We start from the raw sequence: 10,000 nt of genomic DNA on the forward strand, positions 1-10,000 counted from the left end.
TTTTTTTTTTGTTAGATGGGTGGGAATGAAGGGCTTGACTGTTTTGAATAAGGGGAGGGGGGGGCAGGTTGTATTTCACCAGCTTTCATTACAAATTTATCTTTTGATCATGAACATGGCTGTCCAGTGAGTGAAAAATTAAATCCGGAAAACCCCCAGAGTTAAGCCTCGAGAAATATGCACCACTAGTTGGGAGCAATGCTAATGTTTAACTAGGCGGAATAGATGTTTGCTTAGTGGAGAATGTTAGGTATCTGACAGAAGGGACATCTCTCTTATTAGTAATCATATAAGGTTGACCAGTTGTTCGCTTCACTCTGGGACTGTGTCATGCAACTAAGAACAAGTTCAACACTTCATAGAATTCAAGGCACCAAAAAAATCAATATAATTATATTTGGCTTAAATCTTGAGCTGTTGAGACATTATAGATACAGATTGTTACTTTGCGAGATGACATTTTTTCTTGTTGTTTTGGGACGTGAAGAAGAAGAATTTTTTGAATGCATTGTCTCATAGAGCTGTTGCTGGAATTTTATGAGATCATCGGATAGTCAATGCGTGTCACCGCCCTTCGTAGCGTAATACTCTTTTAAAAACGTGATTATTGGCAAACAAGCCGCATTATACATTTATTGACTGTTTTGTTTTTACATCCCTTTCCCTATTCCGCCTAAATATATGAAATAGAGAATCGTGCCATTTTACGCCGATATATCGTACGAATGGAACAAACACTCTTCCTGTAGAACTGTTTCTAGCCCAGATTGAAATTATATTTTAAATTAAGACACGTGCTTCATAATTTGATATTCTGAAGTCATCAGGAAAAAAAAAATCAGAAAAAAAACATTTAGTTAATGGGTTTACCGTGCTTGTTTGAATAAGGAAGATTGAAACTCCATTTATGCTTAGAATAAATGCTTTAGAGATCTTAATTATTAATGTGAAATCTGGTATGCTTCTAAATTTAAAGATATGACAATTTTATAGGAATTTCAATCATTTTCTTCACTTTGAGTCGTATGACGATCGGATGTTTTTTTCCCCCAATGAAAATCTGAAATACATTTAGATTTCTAAAAGAGTTGTCACTTAGGGTGACAAAATATTATTTTAGTGTTCTCATAAATTTACTGGAAATGGTTTCCAAATAGCATGACTGCTCTGTTATATTTGAGCATTTAAAACACCTAAGGCATATTTAAACATATTAGTACAGCAGTCTGTAAAGAGGAAATTGCAAAACTGGTATAAAAGTGAAAAATATGTTTTAGTAGGGGAACAGTGCTATTAAATAAGCTGCTGGCAATAGATTCATTTCCTAATAATGATGTTTAAAGCTTGTCGTAGTGTATTGGCCCAAACTCCTTCCAAAGCTGGATTGTTCTAACAACTTCAGCCCGGATGAGTATCCTTTGGTATCCCACATGTAGTGATGTCACTCAACTATTTGGCATAAAAAAGACAATATCAGGAATTAAGAATAATTTTTTTGTCTGCTAAATGTTTTACTTGGTTGTAGCTCACGATCTTTCTTTCTCTTTTATTCTAGTATTTCGATTAGTAAATTTTACAGTACAATTAGCGATAAATCTGTGACCCGTAGCGTATTAGAGATTTTTCTTTTAAATATACCTAGTAATATTTTTATACAGATGGTATAATTTTGTATAATAATAGTATTTTTTTTTCTTCTTAAGAGACATAGTGAAAACCTTAATATCAGCTTAGAACTTCCTGAAGCAAAGTGGTACGCATTGTTTGGTGCGTAAAGGGTTAACGTCAAATTGTTGTCTGAGGCCTACATCTCATATTGTAGATATAAACCACACATACCATGCATTTTGGGCATTAACCTTTTGGGTGTCAAAGAGTTAACGAGGAAGTCAAATCATCTGAATTCCTTACATTCATATTCAAAGTAAATGTTTTGGTTTTTTTTCTTGTGAAAAATATGAATCACCAAAAATGCATCAAGAAATACTTAAAATTAGAAAAATAGAAACATTTAAAAAAAATAGTGTGGGATTTTTTTTTTTTTTCTGACCAAAATGTTTCAAAAAAAGGAAGCGAAAGACCATATTCTCATTGTGGTATTTCAGAAAAGGATGAGGGTATCATATTCGTAGTGGGATAATGTTTTCTTGGAAAACACAAAAGCAGATGTTCCTCATTAGGAACACCCATTGTCTACATATCACAGCTATGAACAGATAAATCTATCCTATTTTCCTAATACATTCCAATGGCTGTAAATGATTATAGATCACCGCTGTAACTGCTAAGCTCCAAACCACACCATGGGCAAAAATAATTCTCCCGGACCATCGGATCATGTTTTATTGCAACCTATGGAAATTCCTGGTGAGGTCCGTTCTTTTGACTTTCTCTTCCGTGTTTGGCTTACATCTACATAAGGACCTAGTTTCTGACTGTTGGAAGCTGAAAAGACTGATTGTGGAGAAAAAAAAGAAAGGGAGGCAAGATTACATTACTATCAAAACATGAAGCAGAAAACTGGAGGAGCGGTGGCAGCCGGGATAGGGCACTTTGAATGTGCTTGCAGTGTATTACCATAGCATGCTTTGCAACGGATTTCCAGATGGTACTATCACAGTCATACTGCTACTTGGCATCTCTGTGGGTAGTAAATGCCCCCCCCTCAAATAAATTTGGCATTATTCTATAGAGTTTAGGAGACTTATCATTCCAAGTGTGTCCTACTTTCCTGTATAGAAGCCAGACATCTGTTTATCCCATTTTCTTTCATAGTGAGTTGGAAAAGCTTGAGTTTTGAGGGGGAGAGAAAAAAAAGTTTGGTCATATTTAACAGCTGCTACTAAATTTCAGCTTTGTAGGATACGAAGACAATGGGACATAACAATCGTCAAATATTTACTTAAAAAAAAAAGGACATTATCCTATTTACATTTTTTTGTAATTATTTAAATAATTTCCCAATTTTTTTCCAAACATTTTTTTTTTTTTTGTATTTTAATATACAGATTTTGTAATTGTAGAACAGTAGCCGAAGACTGATTGGAGTTGTTGTAGCGAACGGTGTTTCCTTTCACTTCCTGTCACAAAGGTCATAGAACGCTGACCTTTGCTGGCAGAAGTAGGCTCTGAATTATTCATGTGATTGACTTTTTGTCAGTGCACACAGTTGTGCTCTGGGACATTTTATTCATTTACTTCATTTAAAGGGCCTTTCTGCACCTGTTCAAGTATTAATATCATGTAATTTGGGCCTAATGCCGGTTTTGCTGAGCACTCATTATATTTTTTATTAGCTATATTTCCAAACGATTATGTATGATTATTACCAAGCCTTACAAACAGCAATGGGTTATTCTGCAGACCTTTATATCGTCTTGCCGAGCTGTTTTCTGTGGCTACAAGGATAAACATTTGACCAGCCCCGATGTTTTTTTTTTGTTTTTTTTTAACATTTTATTTTATTTTTCCTCCCCTTCACCAAACCCAAGCAAACAACTTAGAGCAATCTCCCTTATGGCTTTGTGAAAGCATGATTAAATCCAACACCACAGAAGCTGTACAAATGCCAGCATTTATAAGGTCAACGCTTTTGTTAAAAATGCTATGTAAATGAGGATCTGCAAAAAGGGACATTAAATAAAATTAAAATCATTGTCTTCTTTAATGCCATTTACATTTTGGCTAAGCCCTGGCCTGTCAAGAAGGATTTTTTTTTTGTTGGAAAAAAATAATAATTTTAATTACACATCACTTGGAGATTCCAGTTTTTCCATTTAGTAGGATTTTGATAACCAGTAAAGTAGTGATTATTATATGTTCGTAAATGGCAACTTCTGCATAATGTAATCAAATAATTATTTCCTTTAGTATATATTTTTATTTCTTGCCATAACAGGTTTGTCTTTTGAGTGTGGCTGAGAAGGTGTTGGATGGTCCAAAGTTCTTTGCAATACATTGTTATCCCCTAAAGTAAACAGATTTTTGCTAAATTTGGTACAATATGTAAAAATAATAATAATAATAATAAAAATTATATATATATATATATATATATGTATACACAGAGATAGAGCGTGTGATAGAGAGATAGCGAACGTTATAGTCAGTGAAGTGTTAAAAGCATAAGGCAAACAATAGTGAGGCAGAAAGTAGAATCATTTCACGTATAATATGTATCCTGTATTATATGTATCCTGTATAATATTACAATGCTGTAGCAGTTGTAAAACATATTTCATTTCTACATCAAAATTCAAAGCAGCGTTGCACACCCTCATTTATTTTGAAACACTACATGAGAAGCCACTTCTACCCTCTCACGTAATGGCAGAAATGATGGGAAACACGGTTTACTGTATTATTAGAGCAAGATCAAGAGGGTGAGACAAGGCAGAAATCCGAAAGAAAACACTTTTCGCTAGATTATGTTCGGCAACGACGAGAAACTAGAGGAGCACCAATGACATGTTTCTCCGTAATTTGTGCCGCCTTGTATAAATTGATAGAACAATAGCTTCCGATATTTAACACAACCTTGATTTGAAGTCGGGGGGGCCGTAGAGAAGCTGCATGTGTTCCCACTCAAGAGGAAGTGGGTGGGTGGGATTTGAGCGAGCCTGTCAAAGACTATAGTTTAAGAATTATCCTGATACTAACCATTCTATGTCTCTGCTGTGGCCTTATCAGGTGAAAATGAAAGATAATGCCAGACTGTGCAATTTTCGAAGGATTCTGTGTGACGAATTGCATTAGGTTATGGAAAAATCTGCTAAATTCATTGTTTGGCACATACGGCTGCCGGAAGAACTAGTCAGATAGTAAATAGTCTGCTTTACTAACGAACAGTTAACAATGTTTTGTTGTTTCTGTTTTGAGCGTAGTAAATAGAGTTTCTTATAGCGGAACAGAAAGTATATCTGAATAATTCCTATAAATGAGTCGAAAATCCCTTTTAGATTTTTTTTAATTATACTGCTAAATTGTTCGACATTCTACGTTGTATTCTGGCACTTAAAATTTGCCATAAATACACCGCTAGGTAAAAATGAATGTTTTCATAGGAAAGTGGCAAAATACAGAACATTGCGTTTCAATCTATATCTAAATAGCGGCGAGCCATTTGACAAGCAGCATCACCAAGAAACAGAGCCAAGAGCTTGAAGCCCCCTGATCTGATATTAACTCCCACTTCAAGTCAGCGGCAGTTCGTTTTGGTTAGGGTGACCGTAACATAGTTTAATACATATGAGGGCACGTCTGAAATGTCGAGCAGTTCCGGGGGACACGCCAAGTGTTATTGTGTCAAAACTTGGTGTTTAGTATATAAACACACCTGTTGGGCAAATGCCAGCGGGCTCCGCTACTTTACATTACGTTAGGATCCATTGGAAGTAAGACTTGGAAAAGTCTTGCTCGTTAGCATTTTACTACTGCCCTGGCACGGCGTATGTATATTAATAGTATAGGAAGTATGATCAGAGCTACTGATTGCATCATCGCTTCATAAAAGATATGTAGGATAACCTTACTTGGCTTAACCTTTCATCGTTACTAGCGGTACGCAAAAAGGGAGCCAATAAACCCACACGTGTACTATTAATGTTAAGAAATGTAACTATGCAAATAATTTCTAACGGGAATAATTATACCAATCAAATTATGCAGAAACATTAAAATAACAACATCACTGGAATGGAAAATATATGACCTCTAAAATCTGTTTGTCAATGACCTTTAAAACCCCACGATCAAAATTCAAATATAAGATATGCTTAGACAGTTTCAAACGCAGTGTTTGCTTGAAAAATGAGCTGACCCCCCCTTATAATAATTATTTTATTTCTGATACAGACAGGAGCCCATGTGGTCATTCCAACTTATTTTTGATGACCTTTCCCAGCAGAACACAGTTGATCGCTTTAACGTCACTATTATTCAGGATCACAAGGCTGGTTGTTGTATATTTTTGCTTGTTGAGATACACTTATGGGTTAATTGATTTAACACTTGATAAGCTAGAGAATCATAGAAATAAAGGCAGGCCAATGACCCTTGAGATAGGTGCGAATAACTTGTAGACGTTAAAAGTCTAGCTGGTAAGAGGATCGAGGGACAGCCACGGAGAAACTACATCTTCTGAAAAAGTTAAACTGGGAATGATACTCCAAGACAAACAAAACATATTAAATTCATACACTGCACATTTCGGGACGGCCGTGAGAATAAGTCGCAAGGGTTCACCGATCTGTTTATTATTAATCATCTTTACAAGATTTAAACAATATCTTCAATCTGCTGTACGGATTTAAGTATATTATAGAGATTTATATCTAGATACTTAAGAAGAGCGCCCTGACATAACTCTATGTGCTCTTTTGTGGTTTCCAAAATTATGTCACCGTACCTCTATTGTTACAAATATTGACAAGTTAATAGAAAAAAAAAAGGATACGTAATTTGCATGGAATTTGTGATCATTGCGATCAACTCATTTTTCTCATGAATAATGCTTATATATATATATATATATATATATATATATATATATATATATATATATAATACATATATATATAATACATATAATACACATATATATGTGTATATATATCTATATATATATAGATATATATATATAATATTCACACATCATGATTCTGATTATTAAGAAGGTGTAAATAAACCCAATCATTGTAAACGTGATGGAAACAACGTTAGATTACATTTTTAACGATAGATATTGTCACTGGGAATGCCAGGAAGTGATTGACAACGAAAGCTACAGGAAGTGGAATCTTTGGGAGCTTAACCTGTACTTGGCATGGTTTCCAAAAATTTCACTCCCAAGAAAATGAAAACCATTCAACTCCTGGAAGCTGCCAGAACACAAGCCCCTCTTGTTAGTTTATCTTAATCGAGGATCTTTCGAAAAATGTTTGCGGTCAAAACTATACAGCCTACGAAACTGACACGGCATTACTTATGGTTTACTTAAAAAGTATATATGTAGATCTTTAGATCAGTGAAAATATTGTTGGGTTCTGCAAATTAATTGGAAAAGCTTATGTTAAGTGAAAGAAAAAGAATCTGTGTGCGCCTCCCGATGATTTATTTTGGGGGAATAAAAGTTGATCCGCTGTATTTTTGTTACGGTTAATGTACTTGAAAGTTTGTAATTATATTGAGGCAAAACAGACCAAATTGTTAAAGTTTGGCTTAGCCGTAACTTGGATTATTTACGCGAATTGAGAAAAAAAAAAAAACCTCACTTATAATCGCTTAAAGCCTGTGGATCTCAGAGCAAAAAAGTTTAAAAAAAAGTCTAGTTTTCCCACTATACAAAAGTAATCGTGTCTTAATGTGGGGTTATGGGTGAATAAATTGAACCGCGTGGCTTGGAAGCGGCAGCAGCAGCAGAGACCGTGGTGTGTTTTCTCAATAATTCACTAGGAAATGAGTTTAACATGTGTGGAAAGGAAAGGTCTTACATTCGTGTTGTTGTAAGACATGTTGCATGGGCCTAGCGAACGGAAGAAGTCGGCTCCAGAGTGTCTCTAGTGAAAGACGGAACACACTGACACATGTGGTGAGAAAGAACAGTTCATTTGCCGAGACAGACCTTCACCCTGCTGCATGCTTGTCTCCTACCATCTCCTTTAACTACTGACAAAGCTGCTTTATTTACTACGCCGGGTCATTACTCTGTCATTGAGCGCAATTATGTAACGCTATCTTTTTTCTGTGAATTGGAAGGGGGGAAAAAATCACAAGAAAGATACCAAAAACAAAACAGACACATGATCTACCACTATAAATTGTATATGGACTTTATCACGCCCCATTCTCTATTTTTGTGGCATTCTATATTAAGAATGCACTCGGACCCAGTACACTTTTGACATGGTGTGTGTATGTTTGTTCATGCGAGTGTGCGTGCAAAATTACAAATAATTCCAAAAGTAGAGTTTCTTATAAAAGATACGTTTTCTTTTTTAACTAAAAATAAGCAGTTTCATACCGGGGCAAATGGTGTTTCCTAATAGTGGCATATGTGCAGTGAATGGACTTGGTTTGATTGTGCGCATCATAAAGGCCATTTCTTTTCCCTGAATGCAGAAGTGATGCTGTGTAAATTAACCCTTCCCCTTACTTGCTGCACATGTGATTTCACAGAATGCTCAATTAAGTTGGACGACAAAATTGAATAATAATAATAATAATAAAAAAAAACTAAAATAAAACCCCAGCAGTTGGAACCGGGCTACTAATGAAGTAAAAAAAGCCTCCAAGTGCTATTTATTTGAAGATCAGCCAGTTAAACTGAATTGGTCTTGGTATTGTGCGAATTGTCAGGAATGCTTTTTTTTTGCCAATCCAAATTAGATTAGAATTTTTCAGCCTTCTGTCATTAAGCGCGGTACAAAGCGTGGACCACTTGTAGAGACACGACTTCTTGTTTTACCCCACCGCTAATTAAGCTGAGGAAATCACTTGGCCAAACACTATTTATGTAAAAATCTGAAGAAAAAAAAAATATACATCATTAGTGAAGAAGCATACTTGTGAAAAACGGCGCAATATAAACACAGTTACCGGGGTAAAAATGTCACATAGAATTTTAATAACATTTCACGTCGAAAAATTAACACATTTTGTAGATAAGGTGCGAGCAAGTAATCATAATATTTAAACAGAACACAAATAATATTTTAAGTGCTTCCTGAAGTATATCTTATATATAAGCAATAACCTGAAAATACATATATATATATATTTATATATATATATATATCTATATCCCAGAAGAGTTTCAGTATTCTATATTAAAGAGTGGCGTATTCCGCTATCCTGTTAACACCTTTATTATAGCTCAACTTTATATATTATACTGTTTGTTATTCTGTGTAGCGAATGTTTGCCGTTGACCTTACGAGGTTTGAGAGGAGCCATGGTGACATTTTTGTCTTTAGTAATTCCTACTATCTTGTTCTGTAAGAGCTAGCTAAGGAGAATGCTCGGCTTTAATAAGTTGGGACACTAAACATAACACCAAAAAAAAAAAACATCTACTGAGAATTATGAGTGGTATTTAATGAGAGAAACAAATGGGGTTTTTATGGTTAAGTATGAATTCACACCCACAGCATTTCTTTCACATTAGGGAGGTTTGTAAATCAAATCAGCATGCTTGGATGCGGTCGGCCCTTGGCTGATTCACTTATGTCATTTCTCTCTTGATATTCCCTTACACGAAACGCAGCTTACCATCTATTTCTATTTTCTGAGTCGAGCAATTTGTCCTTTGACACAAAAAGATTGGGTTAGGAAACAAGTTGGGGATTGAATTGGACATGGTGTTAGTCCCAACAATTTGAGGTCACCGGGCACCGTTATGGCCAACGGGAGAGAAGTCATCAGTTACTTTTGAGATATGTGCACTGGGCCTTGGCTCAAATAAGGCTCAAGGGAAGTTGGATGGATTTGGAAAAATGCTTTTCGAAAAAGCAGGAATAAGATCCATTTATTACTCTTGACACATCGGTTCTAAATATAACAATACTTTCCCCAAAGATCATTAATTCCCATAAATAAATGAGTTTTATGCACGTTAATAAACCGCTATTGGTTCTTATGCTGCGGTATTAATAACACGTATAATGTACGGGTCTAACCATGTTTTTAATAATTATACTCTACATTTCAGGGTTTTTCCCTGTTCTTTTAAAATTAATTAACAATTAACAGACTGAATTGACATTTATTTTGAATATCTGAATAATTTGTGGTGGGAATATTTAAAAATACACCGCTGTAGCCAGTTGCATTCTCTGTCTAATGTAATGTCTTAAGGCTATTTGTCTTTACAAGTGAACCAATGTTCACGTTTCCAAAAGATCTCGCAATAATTACCCGCAGCAATTATTGTATCCAGAACCCCTCTCCAGCCCAAAACACATTTGTTCCCATTTATTAGGCTGAAAGCAATAACTAATTTGCA

The 10,000-nt window shown here is 35.2% G+C and overlaps 1 protein-coding gene across 12 annotated transcripts in view; it reads left to right on the top strand.

The window, feature by feature from the left end:
- The window catches only part of EBF3 (EBF transcription factor 3), a 97,840-nt gene that overhangs the window by 9,562 nt on the left and 78,278 nt on the right, over positions 1-10,000 (top strand). The window lies entirely within an intron of this gene.

This window comes from Spea bombifrons, chromosome 11, assembly GCF_027358695.1.
Source record: "Spea bombifrons isolate aSpeBom1 chromosome 11, aSpeBom1.2.pri, whole genome shotgun sequence".
Classification (NCBI taxonomy): Eukaryota; Metazoa; Chordata; class Amphibia; order Anura; family Pelobatidae; genus Spea; species Spea bombifrons.